Source organism: Chroicocephalus ridibundus, chromosome 4 (genome assembly GCF_963924245.1).
Source record: "Chroicocephalus ridibundus chromosome 4, bChrRid1.1, whole genome shotgun sequence".
NCBI classification, from domain to species: Eukaryota; Metazoa; Chordata; class Aves; order Charadriiformes; family Laridae; genus Chroicocephalus; species Chroicocephalus ridibundus.
Window position 1 is genome coordinate 15,414,388 of NC_086287.1, and position 19,576 is coordinate 15,433,963.

Genomic DNA, 19,576 nt, shown 5'->3' on the forward strand with positions numbered 1-19,576 from the left:
ATGCTTATTTCAAGTGGCAGCTTGAATATATGTATTTTACTAACAAATCCCAAAAGAATCAAGCACATAGCTTTTCTGTGCTCTAAGCAGTGGAGGATATAACAAAAATTGGAGCAGAAAAGATATAGAGTATTTCTTTTTTTTCTGACAGGAGTAATTAACGATGCACTGTGTACAAATCTCTATATCTTTTCCATCTAAATCTGCCCAGTGTGATAAATATGTTCACAGTTTATTAGACATAATTTTCCTTCACTTTATATATTTTGTTGGTTTTTTTCCCCAAGTATGTAAAAATGCTAAAAAAAATTAAAAGACGCTGTTTAAAAAAAAAATTAAAAGATGCTGTTCAGTGGAAGAAACAGTTTAATAGCTTATTGATCATTTCTCTAAAATACCCATATATCTGGTTCATTTGGGTAAATGTAAGCTTTGGTTATGGGATGCATACTAAAAATGAGCTCTACTTGTCCCTAAGAGAAATGGCTAACCTGAGAAAATGGCTTAAAAATTTTCATTTAACTTTCAAAGTTTACTCTACAGAGAGCACTTAATTAATATGAAACTACGGTACATTTATTCTTTGCACTAATGATGCTTAATGGTCTGTTTATGGGTAAATTGCATGGGTCTCCTAAGTAGAGAGTACAGGGTCCTTTTGCAAATCAACCCAAAAATATCCCATCTTACGTTTGAACATATTACTCAGTCACAAATGGCAATGTCAGCTCCTATATTTGAGCCATGCACTTTTTCCTTGTGTAGGCATCTCAGACCCACAGCTCTATAAGACGTAATATAACTACAGTAAGGTAGCAGTTCAGAAATATTGGAAGACCATCTGAAAGAGGGTTTAAAGCTGGAAGTGGGATAAATGAAGCAATTTTATGTTGTACAGGAGAACCAAGAGTTAGAGAAGAAGCGAACCAAATCAAGAACTAGTCAGGTCTGTAATCTGCCACGATGATATGAGAAGTGGCACAAAGGAGAGGGTATTCACATACTTCCTTTCCTCCATTCGCAATAGAGGACTGTGACAAAGACGTCACAGGACTTTTGAAGAGGAAGAAAATGTGTGAGGAACAGGACCTGGGAGGGAATGGAGAAACTGTCACCAAAATTATGACCTCATCTTCTTCCCAGGAGTAAGATGGGTATCTTCTAAGGAAGAGAAGAAAGAGGTTGACAGGTTTCATAAGGAGAGGGAAGACAAAACGGACTCCTGCCAAGCAGGTGATAAACCCAAGATCTACTACTTACATCGTGCTATGACGGGACCAATATTATTCTTAAACAGAGTTTCATTTGCAAAAGCAGCATACAAGAAAACCTCTGTCTATAACGACTTTGTATGGAAAAAGAAACTGCATGGTTTGTCATTCACCCTAAATAAACTCCCAGAAACAAATGGTATGTGGTTTTCTGTACATTTCTTAATTGCTTTTAACAACATAAAGTACTTAAAATATTAAATTTCTTAGCCACTATTAACTATCTTTTTTTTAAAAAAAAAGAGCCTGCAACAAACTGATGTTTCAGTACCCTGTAATGCCAAATCTTAATTCAGTATACACGTAACACATGCCTCCAGACTAGGAAAAATTAGTAACTTCTGTTGTAGTAGAAGTTTTAGAAACGGTTAGCAATTTTCTTAGTCACAAGAATGATGGATGCATGAAGCTGAACCTGAAGGGCACTCTACTATTCAGACGAACTCGTTGCAAAACCTTTGTGTGATATGCACGACTGAAGCAATAAAACGGTTCTGTGCAAAAAAGCTGTTTCAAAACAACAACAAGAAGAAGATTTTTGAAAGTAAACTTAGGCAGGTACGTGGCCAGGAAAATGTCTGCACTGGAGGCACTGCCTTGCCAGGATCTATTAGCTTGTACTGAGCTCCACACTGTTGACATCAGTTCAGTTATCTGCAACTTCAGTATAGATTTACCTTAACCCTCTTAAACTGTATTATTCATCTTGAAGATTTTGTACCATGGATCAAAGGTCATTTAGGTACTTTTTAATATGTTATTATATACTGAAATTCATTTTCATGGATAAAAGCCTGTTCCGCGAAAGAAAAACTCCCTTGCCCATCGTGACTAGAAGAGATCAACCACTCCACCTATTTTAGAAACCCAATGGGAAGCAACCTGCTGCCTCAAATGATGCTTATTGCCATCCACTGCCGCCTGGGAAACCACAGCTTGAGACTTTCACATCTGTCAAGCAGCTTTGGCATTGTAATGCAGGCTCCTGATCTTACAGTCATAAAATATTTTACACACCCAAAGCAGATATTAATCTCCTGCTCCATTTCCATATTATTCTATATACTTTGTACTTGCTTCATAATATGAGTAGAAAGCTACGACAAAGAGTGCCTACTAAGGCTACAACATTTGATTGTTTTGTTATGACTAGTTAGAACCATTTGCTATAGTTGCAGCAAATTTATAAGGTCATTTCTTTTTCTTTTTTTCTGAGTTTCATACAATAGCAGGCAGAAGTAACTGTTGTTATTCAGGAATTCATAGTAATTGTTTTTCTTTCCTTTTTTTCCCCCAGAGAAACACATCCGAAATGAATGACCCCATTTAAAGTACTCTACTCTTTAATTTGTACTGTGCTATGTAATCCAACAACAGAATAGGACTGATGACCACAAAACGTACACTGTGCTCCTGGAAAATAACGAGACCTCCATGAAGCTGCAAGACACCTAACCAAACACTGCTCAAGAGAAGAAAAAGCCTAAGATGCAGAATGTTGTTGTATGACAGTGTGTAGGGGAGGTATAATTTAATTTTAGAGTGGAAAATCCCAACCATTATTTTACAGTTTAAATACCAATAAAAACCAACTTGCTCAGAATACAGACCAGATTGAGCTGATCTGGCTGGGCCAAGAGAGGTCATCAGTAGCTGTGTGCCATCATCATCTGTTTTGCATCCACTTATTGCAGCAAGCAGTGAGATTCCTAAACTCATTATCAGTACATAAACTTCTTCTGCTGACTAAAAGAAAATAATCCGTAAATAAAATAAAAATACAGCTATCTGTAAAATGTATTTGCCATAAAAACAGATAAAACAAAGAGCTTAGTAAAAAATATACAGTAAATACGCCAGCTTCCATAAAATATTATATATCACAGCTCGCTCTCTGTTCAAATCCTATTCTCTTACTCAAAAGACAGCAATGCATTTTTTTTCCATGGGGTCTTCCTTATCCCCAAAACACATCTGTCTTGAGTTTCTCTCAGATTTGTCAGGTGGATCAGTGCTCCCCAGGGCCTGCTCCATCTGAAGTATTTTAATTTGACTAAACACCTGATTTATTTTATCTCTCCGATGAGAAAGGCAGTTTGTCTTAATAGAGCCTGTCAGCCTACAGTCCCATTCACAGCAATTTACAGGCAGCCAGGGATGCTGGAAAAGAAGAGTGCTGTGATTCTGTATTTTATCCTCCTCCAGAAAGCACCTAAAAGCCGCTATTCACTGCTACTGCATGTGGCATTTTAGAACTGAATTAGCTTTTTATTCAAGTAACTACACTTGTTGTGAATAGCTTATCTGTAAAATTGCTACATTCACTACTGATTTTATTAACCTTTGGCTCTATCACAAAATGGTCTTCAGTTAGGAAAGACCTTTAAAATTGACACATTTTTCTTAGGGGCCTTTATTTCAGTAACTTCAGATATACTGAATTTGATTCATTGACTCCCTTTACCAGCAGTATTTAAAATTTTGAGTGTTGGTGGGAAGTCGATAGTGTTTAAGGACTTCTTTTTAAAACGAAAATATAACAGTCTCATCAAAAGTTCAGAAAAAATAGTCATTATTTTTGAAAGTCCTTTGGTTCTATATTTTTGCCTTTGTGATTATAATCATAAACTGAAAAATAATTTGGTTGTAGCAATATTTTAATTTTTCCTTGTGTGCTTATTGTTTTACTCTTTATTTTTTGTATGGATTGGAGCACAAATTGAAATAAAATGGTCAGATTGAACAGAACTAAGGCATCAAAGAGAACTTTTGAGAAATTCTGGTCACAGGTCAATCTAACCAGGAGTGAGAAAATAAAAAGTAGCTATAAATCTGCTGAAAAAGAGAGGAGAGTTCAACTCTTCTCTCTAAATTACATTTAGAAAGAATTCTGCTTGTGGCAAACCCCTACCTTTTAAAACCGATCTCAGTACTACATGATTTCTGGCACACAAAGTAGTAGAAAGATCATCATATATCTTATGATGCATCTTACAAAAATCACAAACATCATCTTGCATTTTATCTACCTGGATTTCTTTAAGCATTGCAAAAAAAGATTAAAAATCTAGTATCTTGTAAGTATAGATACACAATATAACTCTAGTTCCTATATCAATCTCTGGTTTACCACCTTACCACACTTCTATTACCTCTTACTACATATTCAGTGTATATACAGATGTAGCTGCCTGTCAACAAACACGGGAGGCTTTTCAATGTTAAATTTGGAACTGTCCTTGTGGCAAGTTGTCATGAGATAGAGGCAGAGTAATAACTGCTGGTACGGGAAAAAAATAAGCAGGAATAACAAAAAATAGACTTCTAGACTTACATAGTATAACTTAGACTAATCCCTTTGACACTCAGCAAAAGAAAACAAGATAAAACCACATATTCTATCAAGTGAATAAAAGACAAAATACTGGAGTCATAAATAAGCCAAAAATTTATAGGCATGATCCAAAGCTTGCTGAAGTAGGATTCCTAGCTGTGACACTAAATTACTGTGGGTTCTTGAATGTGCTTGCCTTAGTTTCCCAATATGTACACAAAGTAAAACACTACCAATCAGAGGTTTTTATGCCTGGTTAGTTAATGCTTCTGAAGTGCTTTGAGATCTTTGCATGGAATCTCTACACAGCTGCAAAGTATTATTGGTTCTCTTGAATTCTGTGATTAGTGTAAAGCATGAAAAATATCATGCTTGTTTATGCACTGCATCTAAACTAACTTTTGTCCCATATACTTACAGGAAATACAAATTAATAAATCACAAATGATTACTCCTGTTATGTTTTTAGAATAAACACATAGTGTGACTTTCATGAAATCAAGAGCGAGTAATGCAAGAAAAGTGTGGACTTTGCCAGAAACTAAGAAGGGTTTTAAATCACATAACTGCAGTTCCAAAGTATCATCAACCAAAGCAATTCAACCAACAATCAAAAATGATTTTGAAACAAGTTAAGCAATTTCAGCATTAAAAAAAAAAAAGAAAGCCCTTTAGGAATCAATTCCTCTATTACTTTTGGGGGATTTTTTTAATGGACATTGTTTGAAAAGAAAGCAAAAACACAATGCTAGACATAAAAGAAAGTGTATTTGATCTCAGCTGCCCAGAGATAACCTGGTTAAACCGTTCTGTCTAACACGGCATTCTGCAGCACACATCAGATGGGCTGTGATGTCTCTACTTCACAGGCTGTGTCCAGCGTTTAGCATTTACCCTTTTTTGATTGGGTCACCTTTTAAATGCCACAAAATAGGGCAGCAAAAGTCAACAAAACTAAACAGGGAAAACAGAAGAAAGTAACAATCTAATGGAAGGGCTTCGGAGATAAAAGTCACTTTGTGAGGGCTGCCTGACTAAGGAGCCCCCTTGCCATTGCAATAGCATCTAATTTGAGTTCTAACTCCAACAGCAGTTTAAAAAGCTTTCCACTCTAAAGGGCCCCAAGTGCATCATAAAGATAAAGCATTTCAGTAGAAAACAGCCACAAAGACCTCTATTATCTTATCAGTCTTTGGTTACAACAGCTGAACCAATAGGACTAAGTTCTGAATGACTTTTTTTTCCCCTTCTTTTTATAACACTAGAATACTGGAATTTCTTTATTTCATGATCAGTTAGCAATTGTTGATGTTCCCATATGCTACTGTCCAGTCCTTCGTCAATAAAAAGTTTTATAAATGCTTCCATTGTGCTTTGTAGCATCTCAGTGCAGAAGGCAGCACAGCAAACATGTCCAGCATGCAAACCACACCGGATTTTCTCTTGTGAAGGTGTGAGATTCCTCCCCTCTCCACCCCCCAGCCCCCTCCGCTTCTGTCTCAAAATGATTCTGTTTTAAGCTTTGAGCAAGGAAAAATTAATAACTTCTATCCATAAACAGTAACAGGAATTAATATTAGGAACTACTGAAAACATTCTGTAGAGCAAAATCTGTGTGTCAGATTTAGAAAAAATCAAAAAATGGCTTAAGTGAGCTATGCTTATGAGAAGGATGAAAATGCTTTACTGACAATCTGCAGGCTTTGTCTTAATTTCACATACATTAAACCTCAGATGCTTAAACCGTTTCTTAGGTGGGGGTGATTTGAGATGATCTGCAGAACAGGAGTGTTTCAATACAATCCTAAACTTATCATAGGCCAGACTGTCTTTCCTAGACTAGCCGTAAAATTGTAGGTAGCAGAGTGAAAATGAAATTACCTCAGTGAGGTCGTGGTGATCCTTCATTTTCCCATGCCGCTATGCCCCCAGGCAGGGGAGGGAGAGGATAGGGACCCATGACTCGCTGCACCTCCATCACTACAGCCGCCTCTCTGGCCCTGTGCAAAGTGAGCTGCTGGCAGCTCTCACAGCAAACATCAGGGTCCTGCACCCACCACCATTTAGTTTGGATCATACCAAGGCTTTCGTCCAGTCCACACATAGGTCTTGCCAGGGGAGACAGTACACGTGCAGAAGAGCGATCCGTGCCCAGATCTCTCCCTGACATTGAGCTGGGATGGAGACAGGAGTCCCTGGGCCTAAGCACCCTCACAAGTCCTCACTTTATTATCGCACCTCTGGGTGTTCGGGTTCAACTGTACCCTATTTGATCATCTGAAGCGTCACACTCAGGGGTTTTTCCCCCCTCTCAAAAGAATTTAAAAGGTTTATCCCTTCTGCAGACTTCACAAATCACAGAACAGTTTATTCTGCATTGAGAACAAATACGTCACAGGCACGTATGCAGTAATCTAGCTGAATGTTTCCGCTGAAGACTTGCCATCACCTGATGGCAACTGAGGCAGGCTTACCTGCCTTAGCATTTCCCAGCAAATGCTTGTACCTTAGCTTTGCTCCTGCAAATAACGCCTCTTCTGAGACAATATTTCTTTCATGGCCTTTGACATTTTTTTGATCTCATGTATTTTCCGGACTTTTTGTTCTTGTATTGTTCCTTAGCAATTCTCGAGTGTTTCCTGAGGAATATCTTACATTCAGAGGTTTTCTTCCTTGACCGTTTTTCACAATAGTTCTAATCAAGGCAAACGAACACATTCAAAAGAAAGACACTGCAGAGACCGGATCAACATAAATTCTTCACAAGTTAGTATCAAACAGCTCCAAAACCGTCAAAGTAATCTGCTAGGCAAAGGATCGGATTGAGTAGTGCCTGGTCAGCTCATGGAGCAGCACAACGATACATTGCCTCATTTTTAGGGATGTGATCAATCCACAGTTGAGTCCTAAAATGTAAATCCACATCAGGAATGTAGGAAAGAATGTGATGTTAGCCAGAGCTTCACCCTCCCCCTCCTCTAAACCAGCGCCCAGCAAAAAGCAGAATTCCAACAGATCTCTTGGACTCCTTACTTTCTTTAACACACATGAAAAGAACTCTATCTGACATAATCCTTGGAGGACTTTAACTATGTTTACAGATTTTGTTACTATCTCATATATGCAATTTGACTTTAGCATTGTTTGCAATTTAAAAAAAAAAAATAGCCAGTTTCTTCTAATTACTCTGGAATTCTAGAAGAGCTTGTCACCTTACATTCTAAATAATACTAGAAGTACATATTAAGTGTTAATTCAAGTACAAATTAAGTGTTAATTCATGCATGTGCATGTGGAAGAAAGAAGATGACAATTTTTTGAATAAATTATTCCTAGGGTTTTTCAGCAGCAAGTAGAGATTCAGTTATGAATGCTTTAGTGCTTTCACTGGGTTTAGAAATGCTTCATATATACTCAATATGAGCTGTTCAGACTCTACGTGGGAAAAATGTGATAATACTGGATATAAACAGAGAAATACGTATTATACATTGCCACTAAAAACTCACAGGCAACCTGTTCCTGATGAATTAGAATATAATAATATAGCAGAGGCCACAGGCTGTGAGTAATCTGTACAGTGATACAAAAACTAAAATATGATGTAAAGAGAAAAGAAAAATGAGTAGTTTTATTCTGTTAACTGAGAAGACTGTAGCCCAGGGCATAGCACACCAAAATAAAATTAACATGGTGGTGCTATACAGAGAGCAAAATTTGTATTATTAATACTACTATTGACTCTAATGCTTAATTCCAGTGCTTTTAAAGCAAAAAAAATTACAAACAAGAGAGGAGGAAAGGTGGCCCATCCATTTAAGGTACTCACTCAGGACTTGAGAGAGCTTAAAATATATCCTGACCTTCAGTTTCAGTTTTTCCTGTTTAAATCAGATGACAGTACTTCCCTAGATCAGGGAGGGGGAAGGGGAGGAGGATGTTATTCTGATAGGAATAGTAAAGATTCCAAACTGTATTTGTGGGTCATACAACAGAAGGAAATAGTATATTAAAAAATAAAAGATCCAAAGGATAAAAAAGGTATTGGGAATGAATTGATAACAGGAAAAAAAAATCTAACCATCCCGTAATTACATAAAAGTTCCTCTTCTGTAGAAAAACCACACTGAGATGCCAGAAACTGTGTTAATAAGGATAGCTGAAATACTTAAACGTCACAGTAGGAATAAACTTTCAGAAACCTTCTCGGTGCAAACATCCCCACACAGATCATGTTTACCTTTTTTTTTTTTTTTTGTGGAAGATAATTAAGTTAGAATGGCACAAGGTTGGTTCACTTTTTCCTATCAGAGAATACACATTAAGCACAAAAAACAACAGCAGGCCAATGTTATGTCTTATTCAAGGAGATGAGAAAGTCATAAAAAATATTTGAAAGTTAAATCCTGTAACTTTTCTCATTTACAAAGGCTGTACAACTAACTCCAGCCCAATAGTCCTATAGTGCTTTAAGTTCTCACATAACAAAACAGGGCAAGTGTCACTGGGAAATGGAGATAACCAGTTTTTCCTTCTGAAGATGTGACCCAAGTTCTAAATATCAGAAAAATCAAGTCCCTCAGTAACAATGACATTCACAATGCCTGTAGCTTCTTCATTACACTGGAATTAACAACACAGCAGGCCTAATTCGCTCTTCACATTATTTACACATACGTGTAGAACCAGAACCTCCAGTAGAAATATCATTTACAACACTATGAGAACTGATCCCCATGTTCCCCTAAACAGTAAGTGAAGCCAGTTGTTCACCTTCCCTATTATTTTATTTCTGAACCTGACTCAAAACACACGGATTCTTTTATCAGCTTTGGCTGAATTTTGTAACTATCAGAAGACCAACAGCAGACATGTCAAAGAGAAGTGCAAAATATCTCATCACTGAACATTATGGAGTAACGTTGGTTTTAATGACATTTTATCTCTCCGTTTCTACAAAATTCACTATATTAGGTACGTAGAAATGTTAGTAAAGAAGCCTATACATACATATATTCTACAGCACTGGTTTTAGGTCTCAGGCTGCTTTGTCCCAACACCATCATTTAATGTACAAGACTGTACACAGTGTTAGAAATTTCAAATGCACTTTCTTATTAAATTCTTACTAAAGAATTATTAAATTCTTACCTCTCTCCATAAGCAGCTCATAGCTTAATGTGAGAATACAGATGTGAAACTGAGAATGAGGTGCTTACACAGAGAAATACAGCCTCACCTTTCACACCAGCTTCAGAGGGATTCCATCACAATGGCATTTTGTCCTATTCATTATTTTGCTTTCTGGATAATTGTTTCAATTTTTTTTTCTCTTCTGAGTCATGAAATTTACTGAACAGAGTTCTACTGCACTAGTAGTGTAACTATATCTTAATTTAGTTAAGGAATGTTTTAGGTGTTTGAAATCAATGGAAAACCCCTACTCTTCATTTCCACAAAATAAGAAAAATATTTTAGTTCTAGATGAACATTTGCACCCGTGCCTTGATATGGAGGAACAGATGGTCTGATACATGAATGCTAAGCCATCTCTAATATTCATATAAACCATTGCAGTAAAAGGTGTAAAATACTTTTTCGTAACTTCCTCTTTTAGACGTGAAATTATATTTTGTTTTCCTTATACAATCATAGGTAATATCTGTTTTTTGGAATTACAATGTCGAGAGTCACAACTGATGACAGTCTCGGGTAAGTAGGATCTTATCAACCAACACGAAAAGATTAGGAGGCTGCTGGAGAAAAAAATGTAAATGGAGAATTCAGGACTGATTTTGAAATTGCTCCATTTCATTGATTGTTCTTTCATAACAGCATACAGCTGGATAAAAATCATTTTGTTTCCATATTCAATTTTAACTTTAACGAGTGATTTCGGGGTACCATGATACTCCTCAAAATGAATCTTATTTTTTTATTATGTAAACATGATACAATTCCAAGTGATCTACACAATTTTTCATTCTTTTTAAACTAGTATTTCTTCCTGTTGTGGTGTAAGTGCAAAAAAACACTTGTTCGGAAGGAAGAGCTCTCCAATTAAAAATTGTATCTTCAATCACAGGGATGAACTGAATATCTGTTCTATCTAATCTTATTCTGGAAAGAGAATTGTATATGTACATGCATAAAAATGACTGGAAGGAAGCTGAGTTTAGAGGAAGGTAGTTTAATATCTCATTTGATGAGTATAGCTCGTATGAATTAGATGACATTAATTTCCCTATATGACAGAACTTACAGTTACTTGCGATTTCATTAGCTGATATTTTCTTTCATAAAAAAGTTCATGATGTAAAAGAAGCTTTTACTTGTTTGTTCAGTCTTCTCACATTGTCTAAACTAGAGATTAATAATGAAAGATGAAAAAGAATCCTATGTTTTAATTAAGTTTTCCATTTTAAACAGCAAGCTACAGAAAAGGAGGTTTCTAATATTTTTTTTCTGGGCTTTTTTGTTTGCTTTTTTTTGTCACAGTATTTGCAGAAATAACATCCTTCTCTTTAAATGGTAGGAATACTTCGCACTTTAATGTCTATAAATACATACATGGGGTAATGGTAAGAAAAGGTGACCTTTGAAGTCCGTACAGCTTTTATGTGTACTCCTGCAGTTGGACGTGTGCAAATCAGGTGAAAAAACGTGCCATTGCTGTATCTTCCTGTGTGGCTAATCTAGTTTTAAGAAGGATGGTGTGGTGCCTTATATTGAACTTGAGCCTCTGTGTACTAGGAAGGTCTATGAGAACAAGGACAGGAATGAGTACTTTCCTCTATGGCTGCAAGGGAAGTGATCCTTTCCATAGGTGCCATTGCAGCTTTTTTATAAACGGGCAAATGGATTTACATATTAGGATTCAATTATCAGAGTTCATTTGCCTTAAAGCTAACACTGAGGATCCCACTCCAAAACACTCTAGGAATCTTGCCTCTCTTCCTATACTCGAAATTGTAACCCAAATGCATTTCGTCTACTGCATCCAGAATGCACAATATACACAGGAGAGGAGATGTGCCCCTGTGAAATGTACTCTGACTTATGATATCTTGCAGTTACTTTTTATATCTTATTTAATAAGTTACTTCCATGAGTTTTTAGTTAGTAGTTATTAGCTACACCACTCAGAAATGTCTAAATATAAATATGAGGAGTATTAGTACTGCAAGATTTATATACTTTAAATATAAATTTTAATTTTGATCTTAATTACATGTTCATCTTTCATGTCTTACAAATACAAACAAGTATATCAATGAAAAACTTATATTTGCCTCTGAAGATTTTTATTGCCTCTGGTGATAAGTAATGAAGAAGCAAAGTTTATTGCAAAACAAGGACATTAGCATAGCCTGTCTATCATGGAAGCTGTAAAGGAGAAACTTCCTACATCATCTGAGAAGAGACAATTTAGTCAAAAGCCTTTGATATGTATGGAAAAGCAACAACATTTTATACATTTAGAATGTGCCCACAGAAGTCAGTTGAAGGATTTACACTTATTTCAGTGGGCTTTGAAACAGGTCCATTGATATGTTCATTAATAATGGCATTAGGTGGTCAAAATTGGCAGCTTCAGGCTTGTAAATCTGAATATTATTTTAAATTTCTTTGATAATGAAACAGTTATAAATTGAAAGTGCTACTTATCTGCTACACACAACCAAGTAATCTGTAAAACCAATTCAGCAGAGCATACTAATGCTACAAATATGAATTATCTTACGTCTTTTGAAATAACCACAACCTTGCTGTATGGGTATGAGAAACTAAATCCAAACAAGTAAACTATGCTTATTGTTCCCTCAAGGTTGATTTTATAAATAAAAAGAACACATTCCAGAACAAATTAGAATTCTACGACAAGCTGCTTGTGCTCCTATGAAATATGCTACCAAATTAGCAGTCAAGTTTTCTAACTGCAGAAAAACCTCCTAAATCACATTAACCAGAGCACAAAGGAGGTGGCCTACATTTGCAGACTGAAGTTCCACACATATTCTAAGAGTGTTCTGGTATAATTATACTCTAACCACAAGCATGAGTATGTTTAGCCAGATGTTTCTCAGAAACGATTAAAGGTACAGTGGGAAATTTTCTTAATTCAATTTATTTGTATACCTAGTTGATCACAAACCAAAACATTTAACAAAGCCCTTCACTACAGAACCACTGATAATGAAATTCTTCACAGTCCCAAACCAGAGAGCGGTAAGATGTTATTTTGTTGTGCTTATCTGCGTATTTTACTGTTCAAACACGATCACTCAGAATGAAAAAATAAACACTGCCTATTCAAAAGACTTAATTTAATATTCAAAGGCCTAAACTTAGGCACAGTCTAAAGATAATTAGGAATAGATCTTGAAGCACCGGGAGCACGTAGGAAACACACCAAGAGGTTTTGAATTCCATTATAACAGCATTCTAATTCAATATATTATAAATAGACCTGTGATATATTTAAGAAATTGGGATCCCCTGATTGTTCTTCTCTCCTTAAGAGGAAAAAAAAACTTTCCAAGTTGCAATTTTATCATTACTTTTCCTTCATAACAAGACACTAAAACTAAAAACACAAATGAAGAAGCAGCAGGAGCAGGGAAAACAGATTTCTACCGAGACTTCTCTCAATTTGTTTTGAAAGTTAATCATCTTCCTTTTAATGTCCTATTTAAAAAATGAGCTATGTCTGGAAAAACGTAGCTATTGCAACTTGATGCAATGTTTCTGCTGTGTTATCTTAGAAGTTACATCAGTGTAACTGTGAAGCTGAGATACTGCCAATTAAGATGAAGGCTAATTGTGACTGCAAAATAATTTTGCACTTAAGCAATGTATTTTATTGTCATTTCCTCTATATGAATTTTAAATATACATCAAAATTTCAATCTGTCTGCATCTTTAAAGATCTCAGGTATTTTTCCAAGGGATTTCTTAGATGTAGGTGTCTTTGGGCCGGGTTTTTTTAAGGGATCTAGAGGGGTCTTACTATTGCAGACAGATCTATCATCATGTTTTAAAAAATACGTTAAGTATCTAATACCCATTGACTCAGACTTCATATTACACTATTTTAAAAAATTATATAGATATGTCTGAATCACAAAACATCACCTTAGAAGTTTTCAATTCATTTTCATCTGAGGTGGTTCTATGCACAGTGGACGCTAGAGCCATGGAATATCTTCCTAAAAGACGCCATGGCCTCAAAGTTTCATATAGGCTCAAGGGAAGACTGGACAAGTATTTGGAAGGGGGAAGAGAGATCTAGTTGACTGGTACAAAATAAACAAATTACATTAGGATCAGGAAATCCCTGGAATGGAAAATAGTCAGATGCTGGGATAGTGTTAGTGTGAAAGTATCAGCTTTCCCTGTTCTTCAGTGTTCCTGTGTGTCCATTTATGATTACTGCTGGAGTCAAATGGAAGTTTGGATGTTTTTTCATCTTTACACCAAAGATTTCCTTTCCATTTTTTTCTCTGGGTTCATGGGTAGCGGCTTTAGCCCTTCAGACACAGAATTTGATGCTTTCTTAATTAAGATTTATTTTCCCTGTATGAAACACAGTCATAAATGGAAATACTGTCAAAGAACTGCTGAAGGACACGGGGTATTTAGATATCACTTTCTAGAACTCAGCACTTTGGTAACTTCAAAGTAGCAAGGACTGCATTCAATTAGAAATTTTCGAATTCTTCCTTGGAGCTTTTCCATTATTGGCTTGATATGCAATAGCAAAGATGACATTTTTCTCCTTTTGTGTACCTTAAATGTTCTGCATTTAGGGAGCCTCAGCAGCTTGCAGTAAGCTTTCAGTTATATCATGGACTCAATAGATACAGACAAAAGTCCATATAAGATGACCAGCTGGGATAAGAGGATGAACGAGTACTAATTTGACATGTAAAGACAATACAAAAAATACATTTATAAGGCAACACTCACACACACACACTTATTCACTTTTATTTCCCTACACAAAAAATAAAGATTTTTACTAACTCGAGTACTCAGTATTGCTGTAGGTATTAATTCAATGTATATACTTTAAAAGGAGAGACTTTCTCAGTTACTTAACCAACTGCACAACTCTACGCCTTCTATGACACAGCTAACACTGACAAAAAAGAGCACTACTGTAAAAGCCTGAATAGGTGTGCATGGCTAAAGCATTACCTAATTTACCAACTAACCTTCTAATTCTCACAGTATCATTTAACCATTTCATATCTTCTAGCTGTCAGTCAAGAACATTAAACAAATATCATATATCTTGAGTTCAGGAACAACAGAAAACGAACTCTTTCAGAACTCCAATGAAAAACAGCATGCTAGTTTTGTTTAAAAAAAAAAAATACACATCTCACAGAGGCTGTTAAGAACCATCATAGAAACTGAGTCTAGAAATGTTGCCGTTTCAGACAGTAGCCACAGTCTGAGCTCTGGCAGTGATGATGACAGCTGGTCCATGGGATCTGACTTTGATCAGTGAAGAGCAGTGTTCTCCTTTTGCAGATCACACTCCAAGCGTTGGAGTGGACCTATTGCAAGGAACGCTTTTCTCCTTTGTGAAGACTATTTCATTAAAACAAGTTAAACAACGTTCATTTTCATTACATAAATCTTCAGTTTTCCCTCACTTCCAAATTTGAGCTTTATATTAATTTCTATATGTTTAATGCATTCAAACATCTTACACAGGCATAGTTATCATAATGTAAATTTGATAATTCATAAATTCAGCTGACGTGCTATATTAACACCTATATTTTGTCATGGGTGATTTGCTGATTATCACCATAGCCCTTGTCAGTAGTTGTAATTATAATTTAGAACAGTGTTTTTCTCAGTGTTTGTTAGCACTATACACATGGAAGGGAACAGAAAGAGGCAAAGTGAGAGAAGAGATTTACCTGACTATGACATGAACTAAACTCTAGCTCTGTGTGGAGACTTACTAGGGGTTTTCCGGGTCAGCAGATGGAGAATTCTCACTATGGCCTGCTCACAGACAGTTCTTAGCACCAAATGTTCATATTTGCCTGATGGTGGGATATGTTATCTGAGAGTATGGAGAGAGACCCAAAGTGCCTTTGTTATCGTGTTAACTGTTATCTTGAAAAGTGGCAGACCGTAACCTGATAGGCTAAAGTATTTCTCTTTTGAAAAATCCTTACATTTCAGAAGTAGTGGGCACCCTTATCTCTGACTGAAGTCTGAGAGACCCAAAATTACACTCCAAGACCCTTGGGAGGTGAAGAAAACAACAACAAAATAGAGAAGAGGGTTAATTAATTTATGGATACATCCCGAAGCAGGAATCCTCTATTCACTACAGCCCCTAAAAGAAAATCCACAGTCATCCTGTGACTGTTGCAGAATCTCAACAATACACAGGCAAATGGATCCTGGCACCAGAGTAAAGACGCAAAGGTAACAAGAAGTTCTTTCAGTTACAAGTTAAAAGGAACCCTATGATTCTTAATGAATCTGAAAAAAATAAACAACACAACAGTTATGCCCATTTCATTTTCTTTACCTTCCTTAGTAGACCTCTGTTTGTATTCCTTTGATGTTACCCATCAAAATTTGAAGTCTCTGTAAGCTTTCTCACATTTAGAAAAACTTAAGTTGTACAAACCTACCTAAAATGTCTGTATACACTACGCTGGCTTTTGAAATCCTGCAACTTGAGTGCATCACCTGCATTTTAACAGTAAATTGTAGTTTAGTATCTGTAATAAGACTGTATTCCAGCTTCCAGAGAGAACTACAATTGTCTAGTGAACAGTTACATCAATGATCAAATCCCATAACTAAATTTCTAAGTATGGTGAACCTTGATTGTAAATAATTTTCTGATCTTGGGGGTTAAAACTGCAATCTTATTTCAACAGAACACATATGGGGCATATATCAATCTACAGCATTTCCAAGTCAAAACAAATGCAAAAGATGTATCTTCACATATAGTAGTATGTTTAAAAATGTCGGAAATGTCAACCGCTTACATACTTTCATATTATCCCTAATTAATACAAATTGCATTTAATTTCACATTTAGTAAAACATATTGCTGCCCAAAATAAGGACTATAATTTTTATCAGCAATTATTATTACTGATGTATCAACACAATTATTTAAATTCAATGTATATAGAGGCAGAATCCATTTACAGTTTTTGTTCCCTCTGTGCTTCTTCCCTAATTTTTGTGGCTTGGAGCTCCTCCAGATGCTGTCTCTGACTTTGTGGTTTTGTATTTGAGATCCAGTCTCCTGATTCATGGCATTCCTTGATTGACAAACAGATTCAGATATGAAAACAAACAGTTACCTGTATATAATCTGCGTCTGACAGCTGCACTGCTAAGTTTTCCATTCGTGGTGAACCTACTGTTTCAGATTTTCCCCTTTTCTTGGGTCTCTGAGTCACTGTGTTTACCGAGCTATTCAATAACTGGTGACATATGTGATCTCCCCACTGCAAGCTGCACTGATGCAGAGGATTTTCCTTTTTTCCCTCCCCCTTCATAAACTAAATTATTTAAAAAACAACATGGGGTTTTGTATTTCTAAACTGATGTGCCTCCTAATTGAATGCAGAACACTTTCAAACTATTTTCCATTAGAGGCCCACTTTTTTTCTGATTTTAATGCACAGTATAATACCTTCATTGGTAGAGTAAAATTGTTTGACTAGAAGTAAAACCTATTATTATATGCTTTTTTAGCGGTTTTGTCTTGTATAATGTAGGATGAATTATGTAAAACATACCAAACAGGATACTCTACAAGCTGCTACTTGCATGCTGCAAACAATCACAGTTTCTCTGATAGACTGGGACTTAGCATCTTAAAATTCCTGTGGAAATCAAGTGCATTTTAAGTATGGGGTTTGATTATTTAATCAGACAACTTGCATTTTGCCCTGGCTAATTTGGAAGGCTGATAATATTTTACTCATAAAATAATTGTGCACCTGTTGTGATGGAAACCTATTCAAACAAATCTTAATAGACATGAGGATTCATTCCCAACATGAGTGTGTTAGCCTCTCATTACTGCTGTCTACGGGGCAACAAATTTTAAACAGCTATTGAGCAGGTCTCAGCTTAATCTTGTATGACTCTTAAAGAACGTTTATGACAACGTGACTAACATTACACTTTGTTAATTCATATTGATACAGAACAAGGTAAGCATTAGGATATGTGGGTCATGTGAGTCAAACTAACAGTAATGTAAAGAAAAAAGGGAAAGAAATAATATGTATATAACAACAGGATTTTAGTTTGAGAGCTAATGACAAAGAACCATTTCTGATCAAGCTGCCTGGGTATAAATCTACTAATTTTATTGACAGAGGGTAATATCTACAATGAACTCATGGAATCAGGGCAGGCTATGTCCATAATAGATTTCTGCTTCTGTTTCCTCTGTTCAAATAAATTTCCTATGGGAACTGTTTCAATATAAAACTCTTAATTTGCTTTACAATTCGTATATTCATATTAATTGACGAGACTTCATCTTTTTAGTGTTTTTGAAAATTGTCCCTATTGGCAAATCATGCCAGAACCAAAAAAAGTTGGAGGGAGGGGAAAAGAGAGAAATTATTACTTTAATCCAAAATAAATATTCGGGGAAGCACTAGATGGGAGACAGTGAGTTGAGACCAACTCACTCACCAAGTAAGAGGGCAGTATTGTGAATGATCTGATTGGAGCAAGGGGATCCTGATTAGCCTGAAATCACTTTAGTGTTGCCAGGAGGAGGTGAAAACAAGGAAAATGAGCCGAGTTTGGCTAGATCTGCCCTTCGGCAGAAAACTGTCAGATGTCATTGGTCAGATCTGAAGTGAGGTGACACAGTTAGACAAACCAAGACCTCTTGAAAAAAATACTCATAGTTAACCTCTTCCAAAGGGTCATCTTGTTTAGAGAGGACAAGGACAACCCTTCTTGTATTTCTTCTGCTGTTCCTCATTGAGCTTAGGCTTTTGAGGCAGTGGCTGTGTCAGGTTGCACGTTATGCTCTTGCTATTCTCAGTTGCATGTGAGTTTCCCGAATGCACTCGTACTTCATTTTTCCTTAGTACTAATGCTATGTCCCTTAAGTTTTACAGATGACATTTCTGAGCCACCTCTGGGTCCAGAGTTCGTAAATTTCCCAGTAAGCTATTTTTACATATCTCTTAAGAAAAAAATATCTGATATCTTTAATAGCATCGGGATGTTCTCATTAACACACAACGTCCAGACATCAAGACCCCACTTCAAGACAGACTCCCTATTCAGAAAGGGAGTTTAAAATCAACTGAGGCAAAAAGGATTGCCACAAAGGTTCTCATTAATCGGTGCCAAAGTTTGATGCTGTTCAGAATACAGATATTGTGTGCAAAAGATTTATTTCTAAATTAACTGCAGAGAAGGGTGAGGAGAGTGACCAAAGTACAGAACAGCTTTCATATAAGGAATAAATAAATATATTTTCACTTTTCAACCAGGAGAAGAGACAACTGAATGTAGCGTAACAGAGAAGATGAACGGGGAACAACCGTTCCACGTCCCTTATAATACAAGATCTAGGGCACAGCTACAAGGTACTAGGTTCAAATATGCAGCATATTGTTAACTGCTGAGCTTATCCCCACAGGCTTTCCAGCTGTCTATTAAAGGGTTCAAAAGCGATTGGACATGTTCATAGACGATAATTCTATCAAGGGCCATTAAACTCGAATGTACCACCTCTGAATCAAGAAGCCCATTAATCATATTTCGTGGGAAAATGGAAAAATATATTGAGGAAATTTTACTGTATGTTTGCCCTTTCCTTACACCCTTCCCCAGGCTGGTCAGTATCCATAGAGACAGAACACTACAGGAGAGCATGTTCTTTATATCTGACTCTTAAATCAAGCATTTGCTTAATATGAAACTCCTGTGA

The 19,576-nt window shown here is 36.2% G+C and overlaps 1 protein-coding gene across 11 annotated transcripts in view; it reads right to left on the reverse strand.

Moving 5' to 3' along the window:
• SOX6 (SRY-box transcription factor 6) overlaps window positions 1–19,576 on the reverse strand; it is a 381,266-nt gene that overhangs the window by 151,099 nt on the left and 210,591 nt on the right. The window lies entirely within an intron of this gene.